We start from the raw sequence: 15,150 nt of genomic DNA on the forward strand, positions 1-15,150 counted from the left end.
GATTGCCTTATTTACTTTGAACTAATCCCACATTCATATTGGAAAAGTATTTTTTTTTCTAGGATAATGTCAGTTTAAAAGTTTAAGAACAGTTGACGTCATTCTTGGTTGTAAAAGCAAGCAGACACATGGATGAAAGTACGCACTACATTCACATTTTCACCAATGAGTGAAATTCTAGTCTAAAAAATTTAAGAACATTTCAGAATTCATTCATCAAAGAAAATAATGCCACCTTATAGTTATATCAAAATTATCCTATTTGTTAATAATTAAAAATATTTGTAGTATTAATTAAATATCAGTAATATATCAACATCTCCTTTTCTATTCTCCACTCCAGTGTGTGTGTGTGTGTGTGTGTGTGTGTGTGTATGTGTGTGTGCGCGCGCGCGCGCGCGCTTGCATGGAGGTCAGACTTCAGCATCGGATGTCTTCCACTGAGACTCTGCACGGTGACTCCTCCCACACCCCAGCACTGGGTTACAGCACAGCAGCTAGGCTTTCACGCAGATCTTGGGAATCCCAAGTCTTTGTGGCTGCAGTCTATCCCCTGAGCCATCTCCCCAGGTCCTAAAACTTAACTGTGAATACACACAATGGGAACATGTGTTGGCAAAGGCAATTAGTCTCTCCCTCGCCTTAACTAAGTTTCAGTAACCCTTTCGTTGTTACAGCATTTTTTTTTCGCCCCTAGTTATCTGCTTTTTGGCTGTTCACCTTGCAAATAAGCAACTTCCATGCTCTGATGCTTGGTTTCCTGTTGGCACTTTTTGCTATCTGCAAGAGTTGACTTAGTTGGTATGAAACAACACTCCCCTCTAGTGACTAGAAGGCTAACATGCACTATCCTGTGCTAAAGAGAATTTCTTTTTAGAACATTTTTAGCCTTGTGTTGGTATTTGTGTGAATGTGTTCACGTGAGTGTGTGGATGCCCATGATTGTGGAGGCCCAGGGACAATTTGGGGTATCAACCCTAAGAATGCTGTTCACTTTCTTGGAGACTGGGTCTCTCATTGCCTGGAGCTTACCAATTGGGCTAGAATAACTAGTCAGTAAGCCTCGGGGATTTTTGTCTTGAATCCCACAATGATGGGATTATAAACCCACACCACTAGACAGAGCATTTCCACATGGACGTTGGGGACTGAATTTAGCTCTGTACTTGTAAGGAAACCATCCTGCTTTCCTTGTTAAGGATAGCTCCTCAATGGTTACTCTCTGCTCTGCTTAGGGAATCTGATTTCTTTCTTAGAAATCTGGTCATTAGTAACAGTAATCATCGCCCACCACACACACTTGTGTTCACAAACTTACCTCTCTGATCAGCAAATAAGCCGGAAAAGACTGAAATTAAAGAATCACATCTTCATATTTCAAAAAAAAATAAAGCTTACATCCACCTGTCAGCATATTTTAAATTCTGCTTTAAAATATTTTAACACACAACTAGTTTATGTCACTTGTAACTTGGTTTTGATTCACACATTTCAATATTTAACTAATGCACATGAAATTATTTTACCATAGTGAACTTCCACAGAGACTCTAGTCTCATAACTAGGTCCACTGTTGCCTTGTGAAGAACCTGCACTTAGTAGAGAAGTGTATTTTTCATTCTTCACTCATTTGGTGAGCACTCACGGGTATCTGGTCTGTCAGACGCTGTCTTAGTCTTAGAGATATCAATAAACACATTGACGTCTCTACGGTCGGTCAGTCGTTGAGTTTAACATTGAACCCTTGATATTCAAAAGCCCCACAGAGGGAAGGATACAGATCCCAGAGGCTTTTGTCTTGTAGAATGATTTGTTCTGGAGGTGGCATCCTATAACTTAGTGAAAAACCATATATTGTAGTGACTCTGGATTGTGCTTTTTTTTTTTTTTTCCTCCCGTGGGCCCTTGACTGTCCTGAAGTTCACACCTGTTGCTGTGTCTTTCCCTCTCTCAGGCCATGCTTTTATGACCGCGTTCACTGCAGATGAACTTCCGCTGTGCTTCTGTAATTTGCTGGTCCTTGGTGGGGGCCACACTGTCTGACTCTGATTCTGTCAGTCTCCTGCTGTGTCCTGAACTGCCCGTGGTGGGTAGGCACTCCTTTAGAAGCATCCATGCGGTAGACATGGCCAGCGATTTACCTGTTTCAGGCCTGGATTTCTGTCTGCTCAGCACTTGTGCTTCTTCTCCGTTGGGGGTCTCTGCTCCTTGGGCAAAGTTCAGCTGTGAAACATGGGTAAGGGTGTGTCCATTTGCGTCTCTGCTGCGGACCTAATTGTGAGAATCTCTTATTAAACCTGTGCCTCTCCATGCTTGATTTCAGTCACTGGCGCCGTTCACCTATAAAGCCTTCCTCATCCCTGCTTTTCCAGAGTGTTTTCATGAAGGTTGAGTGATAGCTTCATTCCAATAACAGCTCTCAGTTCCGTGTTTCCCTTTTACTTTTAAAAATTAACCCCCTTTGATTTCTTCAAGCTTTTGAATGTTTTCTACTGAGATTAATACTTTAATAAAAATTTAATTGCTTTTGGTATTTAAAAACTAACATTTATTGGCATCTTCAAGGTAGTGTGATACAGGCATACACAGCTCTTTTTGTTGCTGTTTGGTTGGTTCTTTGTTTTGTTTTGTTTTGTTTTTCAAGACAAGATTTCCATGTGTAGCTTTGGAGCCTGTCCTGGAACTCCCTCACAGAAATCCACCTGCTTCTGCCTCCCGAGTGCTGGGATTAAAGGCATGTGCTACTACCACCTGGCTAGCATTGCTGTTTTTAATGTGTCCTTTCCAAAATTCAAGCATCAAAACTTCTTGTTATGGCTTCAGATGCAGATCTTACATGTATATTCTTCAGCCTACACTAATCTACCACAAGTACATGGAAGGAACTAAGAAAGATATAAAGGTCAGTGAAAGAGAATGTTCTAGAATTACACATATGAAGTAGATGTGTATGAACTCTATATTACATATATACATGCCACAGTACATATTTGCAAATTCAATTGCTTTTGTCATAGGTATTAAAAATAAGTCTCCAACAAATACTGTTACAAAGCTGATTATTGTGCTACACAAATGTAATCTCAGCACTTGTGAGGCTGAGGCAGGAGAATTTCCATGAGTTTGAGGCTCCTGGTGAAGACCACATGACAAGATCATGTCTGAAATAACAAACCCTTCAAAACAGATTACCTATCTGTATGAAGATAAAAGAATATGACCTCACAACACATAGAATGATTAAAGATTTAAATGTGTTTGAACTTTAAACCTAGACTAAATAGAATATTTTTATAAGTCTCTAATATTACTAGGAATACCCCTGTAGCATGCTTTGTTTAGTAACATATAATGATCCCTTTTGGTCAATACACTTGGAAATCTTTCATCCTTCTTGAATGCTAATAATCTAACCAATTTTTTTTAATGTTTGGATTTGTTTGGTAGTTTATCTTTACTATTTGACTGTATCTGGTTGCTTGGGAGACACTCCCAGAGGATTAACTAGGGACTGAAAGCTCACTCTGGGTGTGGGAAGCTCCCCACACTGGGCTGAGGGCCATGACAGAAGAGTGAAAGGAGAAAGCCAGCAGATCTCAAGCATAATCTGCTTCCTGACTGTGGATCCAATGTGACCACCTGCCTTGCTCATCTGCCAGGATGAATGCATCCCACAAAGGACTGCCTCCTGACCCAACCGCAAACTGTCAAACAAAGTAAACACTTGAGTGGCTTTTGTCAAGTAATTTGTAATAACAGTGAAAAGTAACTGATACAGAAATTTGCTACTGAGAAGTGGGGACATTGCTGTGACTTCCTATGGGCCCAAAGTTGTGTGCTGGAGTGCCAGAACTGGAGGGTGGGTTTGCCCAATTCTTTTGGAGGCCAGATGAAGACAATTGCCTTGGATGCTGAGATCTGGTGTTTGCCCTGCTGGATTTTGGTCCCACTTTGCCCCATTCTTCCTTTTTAGGATATGAATGTTAATTCTGTGTTGAATTTCGGAAATACTTATGTTTTGACTTTTGTAGGGTATGGTGGTTTGAATAGGAATGGCCCTCATAGACTCATGTTTCAATGCTTGGCCCAGAGGCAGTGGCCCTATTAGGAGGTGTGGCCTTATTGGAGGGAGTGTATCACCATGGGGCCAGGCTTTGAGGTCTCAGATGCTCAAGCCAGGCCTTGCATTACTTTCACTTCTGCTGCCTGTGGTTCAGGATATAAAACTCTCAGTTCCTTCTCCAGAACCACGGCTGCCTGCATGCTGCCATAAAGATAACTGTAACAGCAGGCCACCCCCCAATTAAATGTTTTCCTTTTAAGAGTTGCTGTAGTCATGGTGTCTCTTTGCAGCAACAGGAACCCTAAGACATTGGGACTCACAGTTAAGACATTGTCTTGAGTCTCAGAGTAGACTAGACATTGGAACAACCATCTCAACAACGGTTGAGACTGGGAACTTTTAGAAACTAAATGCACTTTACATTAAGAGATGAAAATGAGGCTTTAGGAGGCAGGTGGTGGGATGTTATGATTTATGTGTTAGGATGTCAGGTTGACAAGGGATGAATTTGAGTTAATCTTGTCAACTTGACTTCATATACCATCACAAAAATAACTCTGGTTATGTCTATGGGGGTGCTTCCAGAGAAGGATGGGAAAGGAAACCCCATGCTGTGAGTTGGCAGCAATGTTTCCTGGGCCAGTAGCCTGCAGTAAGAGAAAAAGAAGAAAGCCAACTGAGCACCAGCATCCATTTCTTTGGTTGCAATGTGACCAGATACTCCATGCTCTTGTTGCCTTAACTTCCAGGATACTGTGTCCCCTCAAATTGTCAGCCAAAGCAACCCCTTCCTTACCTAAGCTGATTTTATTATTTTGTAACAGCAATGAGAAAAACAATATATGTTATTTCTACAATTTGCTAACAGAAACAAAGTTTCAACAATGCACACTGGTGTATTTGTGGGATTCTCTCATATAGTCAACCTCCACTAGTGAGCAGGCTGCTTGGAGCTGGTATCTTCCAGATTAGTCTTTACAGCATCTGCTTTGCCTTTAACACTGAAGATGCTCAAACAGATCTTTAGGATTCTCCCTAGTCCTGGGTTTGAGACTTCCCTGTCAAAAAATGTTACTAACTATATATCCAGCGTTCATTCTTTACTCTTCCATTATCCAGCAATATTGATTTTAAGTTCAAAACAGATCTCATACATTTTGTCTTTATCTCTTTAGCCATACCCTGGCTTAAATAATTTAAAAATCTTTTACTGTTTTAAAAATTGCTTTGATTTTATAAAACCACTTAAACAAATTAAGCAAATCTAATGAGCATTTAAAATTTTCAACCCATATTTTATTTCCAAATTAATTAACATGAAGAGATTGGGTCATTTCCTTTATATTATGAAGATATTCTCCTTCAAAATGTATGTTTCTGCTTTTCTAGTATTTAAAACTCAGTATAATCTGTGGAATATACTTTATGGTGACTTTGAATTAGAAGATGTTCTCTTGTGTTCAATCAGTAACTCCCTATGAGATTGTCACTATCCTCACCTGTAGAAACTCTGCAATGGAGAGATGCCTCCTTCTCATCTACCTGCTCAGCTCTTCACCTCCTTTGTGGTTTTGAGGATTCCTGTGTAAGGTGTTTTGAATTCCTACATGAACGCCCCCCCCCCAAAATAACCTTAACTCCCAGATACTAGGGATGAACTCGGGGCTTCAAATCCCACATTAGGCAAATGATATGTTGCTGAGATATCCCTATCCTTAAGCTGCCCAAGCTGGTTTTGAGTCTCCAAGTTTCTTGCTTTAGTATCTCACATGGTTATAACCAAGGCTTGCACCATCAGGCTCAGATCAAAACTAAATTTTAAATGTTTTATTTCTTAGTAAATGGTGGTTATTGTCCCGCGCTACCGTCTCGCCAGCAAGAACGACGCAGAACACTCGGATCCTTCTGCAGTAAAGCTTTAATGCATCTTGAGAGATAGATGATCAGCTTCTTAGAGGGAGACCCCAAGCTAAGAAACCCAGCCCCTTATATAAGCCTAGGAGCTCCGAGTGAGATGTGTAGAGCCGGGATTGGTGGTTTGCACATCACCCCAGATGACGTCACGGGAGAGGCACAGTTTAAACGGTTAACTCCAACTGACAGCGACAGTTAACTCCAACTGACAGCGACAGTTAACTCCAACTGACAGCGACAGTTAACTCCAACTGACAGCGACAGTTAACTCCAACTGACAGTGGATGTCAGCGCCATCTTCTAACGGCAATAGCGATAGCGAGGGCGGCTCCTCACATCTCCCCCTATTCATTTATTTTTGAAGCAATAGGACACCCACAACTTTGGAGTGGAGATAGAGGTCAAATCCCCATGTGCAAATTCGGAACATGTACAAAGCTCCTCTCCAGGGTCTTATCCCCAGAGGAAGTCCTGACCAGTCCGATGTCTTTTTTCTGGGGGAAGGAGATCATGACATAGAACCTTCATGCAAGATGACTTATCTCCCAGGAGAAAGTCGTTATACCGCAGACCTCTCCTGTGCAGTGCTTAGCCTTGCAACTCCTTGGGCTGCTGAAGCCTACCCACTCTATCCCGTGCAATGAGACTAGCCTCGTGGGGTGCAAGAGCTGGGAGGCCAGCGACCTATTGCTTTAACATGGTTAACCAAATGTCAGGGGATGCTCCGTGTTCTAAGGCAGCAAGTGCTTGTGCCACCACCACTTTCTCCTTTTGTTTGGGCTCTGAGCGTACACACCATCCAAAGCATCAACACTATTCCACAGCAGAGAACTAGGCTAAATGATCCTACCCCCACCCATTCCTTAAAATAAGAAAATGCAGATGAAATCCAGGGGAGAGGTCTTCCATCAGAGAAAGATCCAGATGCGTCGAATTCACTTGCAGGATCGCCATTCTCAACTCACGGAGTGTCTGCTCAAACTCAAAAGTCCAATTCTGTAATAAATGTTGAGACAGAGCTTTTGACAGGTTAGCTGCTCTTGTAAAATTCTCATATTGTACTAAGTGACACAAAGGCCAGGCAACTTTGTTCACATCCCAATTTGGCCATCTGCCACAATATATCCAATTGTTCCTGAACCAAATTAATCTGTTGGTTTACCAACATCAGGCCTCCTTGTATCTGAGAATTGGCAGTGGCCTGTTTATCTAGGACCATGGTCACAGTGGCCTATAGTTCATTAATGGTTTGAGTTGTCTGCACAGTGGCAGAAAGTGCAAGGGCCGAGGCGGTAACCGAAGCAGTAACCGCGGCGGTGGCTATCAGGCCCACAATAATAGCAGAGATCCCAAAAATCTCGCTTTTCCCTAAACAAACTCAAATTACTTGGCGCCTCAACAGGAGCTGGAATAAATCGAGGCATGCGCATTACCAAAGCAAAAGGGTGCTTAATAGCATCCCAGCATAATGCATAAAAACAATTCTAAGCAGAACAATTTATTTCTTTCTGATTCTTACCTAAGGTATCATTACTCACAACCCAAATAAAGGGCAGCTGAATAATTAGTTCTCTTAAAAGGGGTATACTTAACATTGGAGGAGGACCAATCAGATGATCCAGAGCTCTGTCCCTCACTCAGACTGTTGCCTAATGCCCCTTTCCAATCAAAAGTAATCTGTCCCTTCTCACTATCATAGGAGAAAGATCAGTACAGCTTCCATTAATTCAAAAGGATTAGCATTAGATCTTTCTGGATCCATATGAATAAAATTATCCTTTAATGAAGAAATCACAGTAAAGCACAAGCTTCCTACTAATGACAAGGTTCTCTCATCCTGAAAACTCTGTATCTGAGGATCTAAAGGCAAAAAGGCAAGCCCCAACTCTCTATTATTTGTGAAAAATCTAGGGAACACCTGGGCATTCTGCATCACTGGCATCGGTAGGGGAAGGTAGACATGATGGCCCACCGTAACTCTCCCATCATACTAGGAACCATCATCCCGAGTAGGAGAGTCTTCATCACCCACTTGGCCTCCATCCTTCTTATTCTGGAGTTGTGAAGGAGCTCTTCGAGTGAGTCTTTCAGGGATCCACAGGGGGTTTTCTTCCTCCTGTGGAAAAACACACACAGCTCCCCTGGATCTTATAAGAATAGGATCCGGGCCTTTCCAGAGATCAGTCAAGACATCTTTCCATTTTACCATTTCTTTTGGCCTATCAGGCTCTAAACTGTGGCGATCAGCCGCAGTGTGGCCTTGGGCATCACAGTTCAAGAAATTAAGGGTAAAAAGTGCCATGGATACAGCAACTCTTGGTACCGAGGGTAGAACATCCTCAATACTCCCCTTTTGTTTAATCAGATATGATTTGAGTGTACGATGGGCACGTTCCACAATGCCCTGTCCTTGAGGGTTATAAGGTAGGCCAGTTAGATGGGTAACATCCATTTGCCGACAAAACTGTCGGAATTTTTGAGAGGTATATGCTGGTCCATTGTCTGTTTTTAAAATTCTGGGTTTTCCCCAAGCACTCCAGGCCTCAAGGCAATGTTGAATCACATATGAGGCCTTTTCCCCTGTTAGGGGTGTGGCAAACATTACGCCAGAACAGGTGTCAACAGAAACATGAACATATTGAAGCCTTCCAAAAGAGGGAATATGAGTAACATCCATCTGCCACATCTGCAATGGTCTAATGCCACGTGGGTTTATTCCCATGTGGGGAGTAGGTAAGAATTCGCAGCAATTCTGGCATTGAGTAACAATTTCCCTAGCCTCTTTCCTGGATAGAGCAAAACGACGGCGCAAGGTCTCAGCCGTCACATGAAAGCGCTTATGGAATTCTTTTGCTGCTTGTGCATGGGTAGACAAGGCAGCGGCCACCAGCTTTGTAGCCTTGTCCGCTAAGTCATTCCCTAAGGACATGGGACCTGGGAGTCCAGAATGTGCTCGGACATGGGTAATGAAAACAGGAAATCTCCTATTTAACAAGGCAGCTTGTATCTTCTGAAAGATGTTAGCAACTCTGCTGGAGGATCTTATTATTCCAGCTATCTCAAGGAGATTAACTGCATTAACCACATAAGAGGAATCTGATACAATATTGAGGGGTCCTGGAAAAGCCTCAAGAACCTCCAGTACTATCAGACATTCTACAACTTGAGGTGAAGTTTCATTATATTGTTTAGATATAACCCTATCCTTGACCACATAAGCTCCCATACCAGTTTTTGATCCATCAGTGTACACCACAGTCCCATCTGGGAGTGGGTCTTTAGCTGTCACTTGTGGAAACACTATAGCCTGGTTTAGGGCAAACTGTAAAATTGGATGCTTTGGAAAATGATTATCAATTTGTCCTGAAAAGGAAGTAACTAAAACTGCCCAATCACTAGATGTGGCTGCCAAGGTCTGAACTTGTGCAGCAGTATAAGGCACAATCAAGGAATCAGGATCCCTGCCAAAATGTGTAACAGCTGCTTTTATTCCGCGAAGCGCGAGGCTGTGCAACAGCATCAGGGTACCAGTCAATAATCTTAGCAGGGGAAGCATTTGGATGAATCCAAAGTAATGGTCCATGTTGCCACAGGACTGCAGTTGGCAATTGAGCTGTCTTAAAAACACACAGATTAAAAGGTAGTGACTCCTCAATTCGTTGTAATTGTGCTTCCTGTAAGGCCTCTTCCACCATCTGTAAGGCTCGGTGGGCGGCAGGGGTAAATTTTCTGGGTGAGGAGATATGAGGCTCACCCTCCAGGAGATCGAAGAGGGGTTTTAGATCAGCAGATGGAATTTTTAAAAGGGCCTCAACCAATTTATATCTCCCAGAAGTTTCTGAAAATCATTTAATGTTTGTAAGTGGTCTTTGCGAATTTCTATTTTCTGAGGAACTATATTTTTGGGAGTAATCTTTGAGCCCAAAAAGAGGCCTGTATCTGCAATTTGAACCTTTTCTGAGGCAATCTCTAATCCCCACTGTTTTAATTCAGCCACCAGCATGGGAAAAGCCTTTTGTAAAACATCTAACTCTTTGTGACAAATAAGAATATCGTCCATATAATGGATAACGATTAAAGATGTAAATTGCTTCCTAATTGGCTCCAAAGCCTCCTGCACATATAGCTGACATATTGTTGGGCTATTGGCCATGCCTTGCGGCAGTACCTTCCACTGAAATCTCTTGTCTGGTTCCATATGATTAAGAGAAGGGATAGTGAAGGCAAACCTTGGTCTATCCCGTGGGTAAAGTGGAATAGAGAAGAAACAATCCTTAATATCTATAATAATAAGCTTCCAATCTTGAGGAAGTGCAGAAAGCAAAGGAAGGCCTCTTTGAACAGGGCCAAAAAGATGCATCTGATTGTTAATGGCCCGCAGGTCGTGGAGTAATCTCCACTTCCCAGATTTCTTCTTAATAACAAAAATTGGTGTATTCCATGGGGAGGTAGAAGGCTCTAGATGCCCCAGCCGTTCCTGTTCTTGCACTAATCTTGTGACAGCCTCTAATTTTTCAGAGGATAGAGGCCATTGAGAGACCCATAACGGCTCCTCTGTTTTCCATGGTATGGGTCGTGAAGCCTCAACGGCCCCTAAATAAAACCCAGTCCTTTTCTACCCCGATTTCCGTGTTGTGTAATGGGTTTTATTCTGCCTTGTTCTTGCCTACCCAAGCCTCTACCATTTGTATACCCCATCTTTGCCATAATGGCTGATGCCTGGGGGAGTATTCATTAGTTAGGGTCATGCCCATGGCTTGTAACACATCTCGTCCCCATAAATTTACAGGGAGTGGCAACACATAGGGGGTAAAACATCCCTGTTTGCCTTCAGCATCCCGCCAGGTTAAGGCTGAGGCACTGATGGCAGGAGAGGACTGGTATCCAAGACCTTGTAGAGAATGAGATGAAACAACAGTGGGCCAAGACTTCGGCCACCAATGGAGTGAAATAATGCTTTTGTCTGCTCCCGAATCCATTATCCCTTCAAATTCTTTTCCATTAATTAACAATTTTATTGTAGGTCTCTCATTTAGGGGTATAGCCAGATAGGCTGAATCACTTCCAGAAGATCCCATAGCCCTTTTTTGTAAAGTGTAGGTTTCTCCATCCCCGAGGGAGGGCAGCAACACCAGTTGTGCAATTCTATCTCCCTGCTTTATAGAAAATACACCCCGAGGGCTAGAACAGAGAACTTGAATCTCCTCTTTATGATATGGGTCAACAATCCCAGGATATATAATGAGTCCCTGTAAAGTTAAGGAGCCACGGCCCAGAATAAGCCCAATGGTGGCAGGGGGCAAAGGTCCAGGGGAATGGACTGGGACCGGTTGAACATTCATTTGGGGCATGAGTAAGAAGTCGGAGGCGGCACGCAAGTCCATTCCGGAGGTTCCTCGGAAACCTCTACTTCCTCTTGATTGCTTTTCTGAAATTGGTTCCCATATTTCTGAGGGCCCTGGGACCATGGGCCCCGTGACCCGTTTTTTGATTGGGGTACCTTGGATTCTTCAATAGGGGGCAGAAGCCTCCCTTTTACATCCCGGACTGACCTGCATTCGCTAGCCCTATGATAACCTTTACCACAACGATAGCAAAGCTTCGATTCTCTTGTTCTTTCAGGGGCTTGACAATCTTTCTTAAGGTGCCCCATTCTCCCACAATTAAAACAAGCTTTTCGATTAGATAAATCTCTATACCTGTGCGTTTGTAAAATGGCGGCAGCTAGTCCTGCATTGGTTAGGGGTCCCCCAGCTCCCTGCACACTCTGAGCCAATCTTGTAAACCTTTGCTTTTGCGAGGGCGATAGCCGCTCGACATTCCTGGGTTGCTTGTTCATAGACAAGTTGCTCAATCAGGGGCATAGCTTGTTCTGAATCACCAAAGATGCGACTGGCGGCCTCTGTCATTCTGGCCACAAAGTCTGAAAATGGCTCTTGGGGTCCTTGGACAATCTTTGTAAGGTGTCCACTGGACTCTCCCCTTTTTGTGAGGGCCTTCCATGCTTTAATAGCGGCGGCCGACACCTGACCATAGACGCCCCAGATGTAGTTGGTTTGATTAAGGGCATGTTGACCCTGACCTGTCAGCATTTCAAATGTCCACTGCCTCTGATTCTCATCTTCAGCCGTGGCATTAACTCTAGCTTGTGCCTGGGCTGCATCATACCAGAGAGCCTTCCATTCCATGTATTGTCCCATGTTGGGAAGCACTGCTTTCACTGTCGTTTGCCAGTCAGTGGGAGTCATGGCAAAATTAGCAAGCCTTTCCACCTGTAATGTGGTAAAGTTAGCATTGACCCCATAATTACGAACGGATTCGGCCAATTCTTTAATTTGATTGTAATCTACGGGGGTATGTACTCTTCCGCCTTCCACATTCTCGAATACTGGAAAAGCCATTTGTATTTTTCTCCGTTCCTCTAAAGGTAAAAAGGAGTCAGTACCAGTATTCAGCCGAAGCTCATATGGCGGAGGCGCTGAGGGGCGTGAGCCCGCCGGATTTATAGGCGGTGGCCTCACATTCATTTTTGTTTTCAGTGGCCGGTGTCTATCAGGGTGATATCTTTTTTCCTCATACCGTGCCACCTCCTCCTCTAGACCACCTTCTTCGCTAGAATCCAGAGTGTCAGAATCAGAATTATCTAGCTCCAAGGCTTCTAGCTCTACTGCAGGGTATAGACTAGATTCTGGCTTTTTCTTTTTCTTAGATTTGTTAAGGGGTGAATGATAACTCCCTTCTTTCTCTCCCCCTTTCTTAACTTCCTGGGGAGGGCCTTTTTTCTTAGACATGTCTTTTCTTTTGCGAGCTCCCATTCTCTCACTCCGTTCAGTTTCTGACATGCTATCCTGAACTTCCTCTAAGGTTCCCTGACTTTCTATTATAGCAGGGTGACAGGCCTCATCCTCCAAGCAGTTTTTAACTAGCTTCCAAATGGCTTTGGTACCTAAGCAGAGATCTCCTTCTGCATGCTTCCTGTCTAGTTCTTTACCTAGCTTGTTCCATGAGGCCACAGTGAGGGACCCGGAACAAGCATACCATGGTGCCACTCTATCTACCTCCTTCACAAAATTTTGAAGTGTTCGTGGTGCAATTTTAAGATCTCTTTGTTTTAGCACAGTCTGTAAGGCTGTAACCACTGACTGTGACGACCCCATCGCGCTGACAGCTTATCTAAAAACGCGCTCAACTCCGTTACCAGACTGACAGCACCAGACTGACAGCACCAGACTGACAGCACCAGACTGACAGCGCCAGATGGACAGCGCCAGATGGACAGCGCCAGACGGACAGCGCCAGATGGACAGCGCCAGACGGACAGCGCCGTTCTGTCAGCACCAGCCACGATGAAGGAGAAGGACAAACAGGACTAGCACCAAAGCCTCCACTGACCCGTCCCACGGTGATGACAAACTAAGGCCAAAGTCGAGAAAAGGGTTGTTCAGGATAAAGCATACCTCTCTGAACCTACGTCCCTGCAGTTCTGAATCCGCCCCGTCTTCCGAGGGGTCTCCCGCGGCGCCGGCGATGTTGAAGAGTTCCCGGGTTTCGGCACCAGATGTCCCGCGCTACCGTCTCGCCAGCAAGAACGACGCAGAACACTCGGATCCTTCTGCAGTAAAGCTTTAATGCATCTTGAGAGATAGATGATCAGCTTCTTAGAGGGAGACCCCAAGCTAAGAAACCCAGCCCCTTATATAAGCCTAGGAGCTCCGAGTGAGATGTGTAGAGCCGGGATTGGTGGTTTGCACATCACCCCAGATGACGTCACGGGAGAGGCACAGTTTAAACGGTTAACTCCAACTGACAGCGACAGTTAACTCCAACTGACAGCGACAGTTAACTCCAACTGACAGCGACAGTTAACTCCAACTGACAGCGACAGTTAACTCCAACTGACAGTGGATGTCAGCGCCATCTTCTAACGGCAATAGCGATAGCGAGGGCGGCTCCTCACAGGTTATGTTTTATTTCATTCTAACAGGCACAGCTAACAGTGTATTAAAACACAATTCTCTACACTGAAATCCACCAAATACACATTTCACTGCCAAAGCTTGGTTGCAAGTAAATGCTCTTCAGTGGGAGCAGTGGGGATCTTGGAGAGATGGGTACTCTATGGCTGGGGCAGACATGCACCAGTGTGTGACAGGAAGGGGCAAGCACATAGAAAGGACACAATAGGCAACTTTAAGTGTTGGTTGACAATGCTCAGCAATTTTAATGAAAAAATACAGAATGGTATTGAATTATAACCCATGTACAAGGTAAATATATGTAAATTCACATATTTCCAAATGAGACGATACACTAGAAAGCTCACATGAAGATACTGCCATCAGAAACATGGCCCTGCTCATTAATGCATGCTAGAAACCATTAATTCCAAATGTAGTAAAAAATGACTTCATAGTAGAGAAAGCTAACATGATTACTTACACAATGGCTAATTGAGTTGTCAGGTACATATATCATACAGTTCATGGGATGATTAAAAGCATATTCCTGTAGCAATTTTTCTTAAAACCAAGGGAAATGACAAACTCAGACTGAAGACTACTTTAAAGATACCTGACAAGTATCCTACATGACCAAGGTCCTGAAAAACAAGAAACTGTCTCAAACCAGAAGAGAACAAAATATTTAGTGCAATATTTCAGGCTGGGTCCTGGAATAGAAAATGAACATAACTGTAAATTATTTAAACTCAAATAAAACCTGAAGTTTAATAAAACTGGTTTCTTAGACATTACAGCTCTTTATTAAACTAGTCAGAAGATGCCTTAGGCAGAGACACATCTTTACAGTACACAAAAAGATAATTTCATAACAGTAGACTTCCTTATGCCCTCATCCAGTTTTCTTTATAAGTACAGATGAAAGAACTTAGATTAACAGAAAAAAGGACAATTTAAGTTATAATAGTTGGGAACAAGCCTAAGATAAAGGCCACACTTTCATAACTAATAATAAGTCTCCATGCCATTATTTGGGGGCTGGCGGCCCAACAAAGTCCGACAAAAAAAAGATCTGCTATAACTGGTGCCCAGTGCACAGCATGTAAATCCACAGTGCCTGAGAAAGCTGCAATGAGTTCTGAACATGGAGACATATAGGGCTTCCCAGTAACCACAGTCTCTCATGCAGTCTCACTTGAGGCACATAGAGGCACA

The sequence above is a fragment of the Mesocricetus auratus genome, unplaced genomic scaffold (assembly GCF_017639785.1).
Source record: "Mesocricetus auratus isolate SY011 unplaced genomic scaffold, BCM_Maur_2.0 Super-Scaffold_100009, whole genome shotgun sequence".
Classification (NCBI taxonomy): Eukaryota; Metazoa; Chordata; class Mammalia; order Rodentia; family Cricetidae; genus Mesocricetus; species Mesocricetus auratus.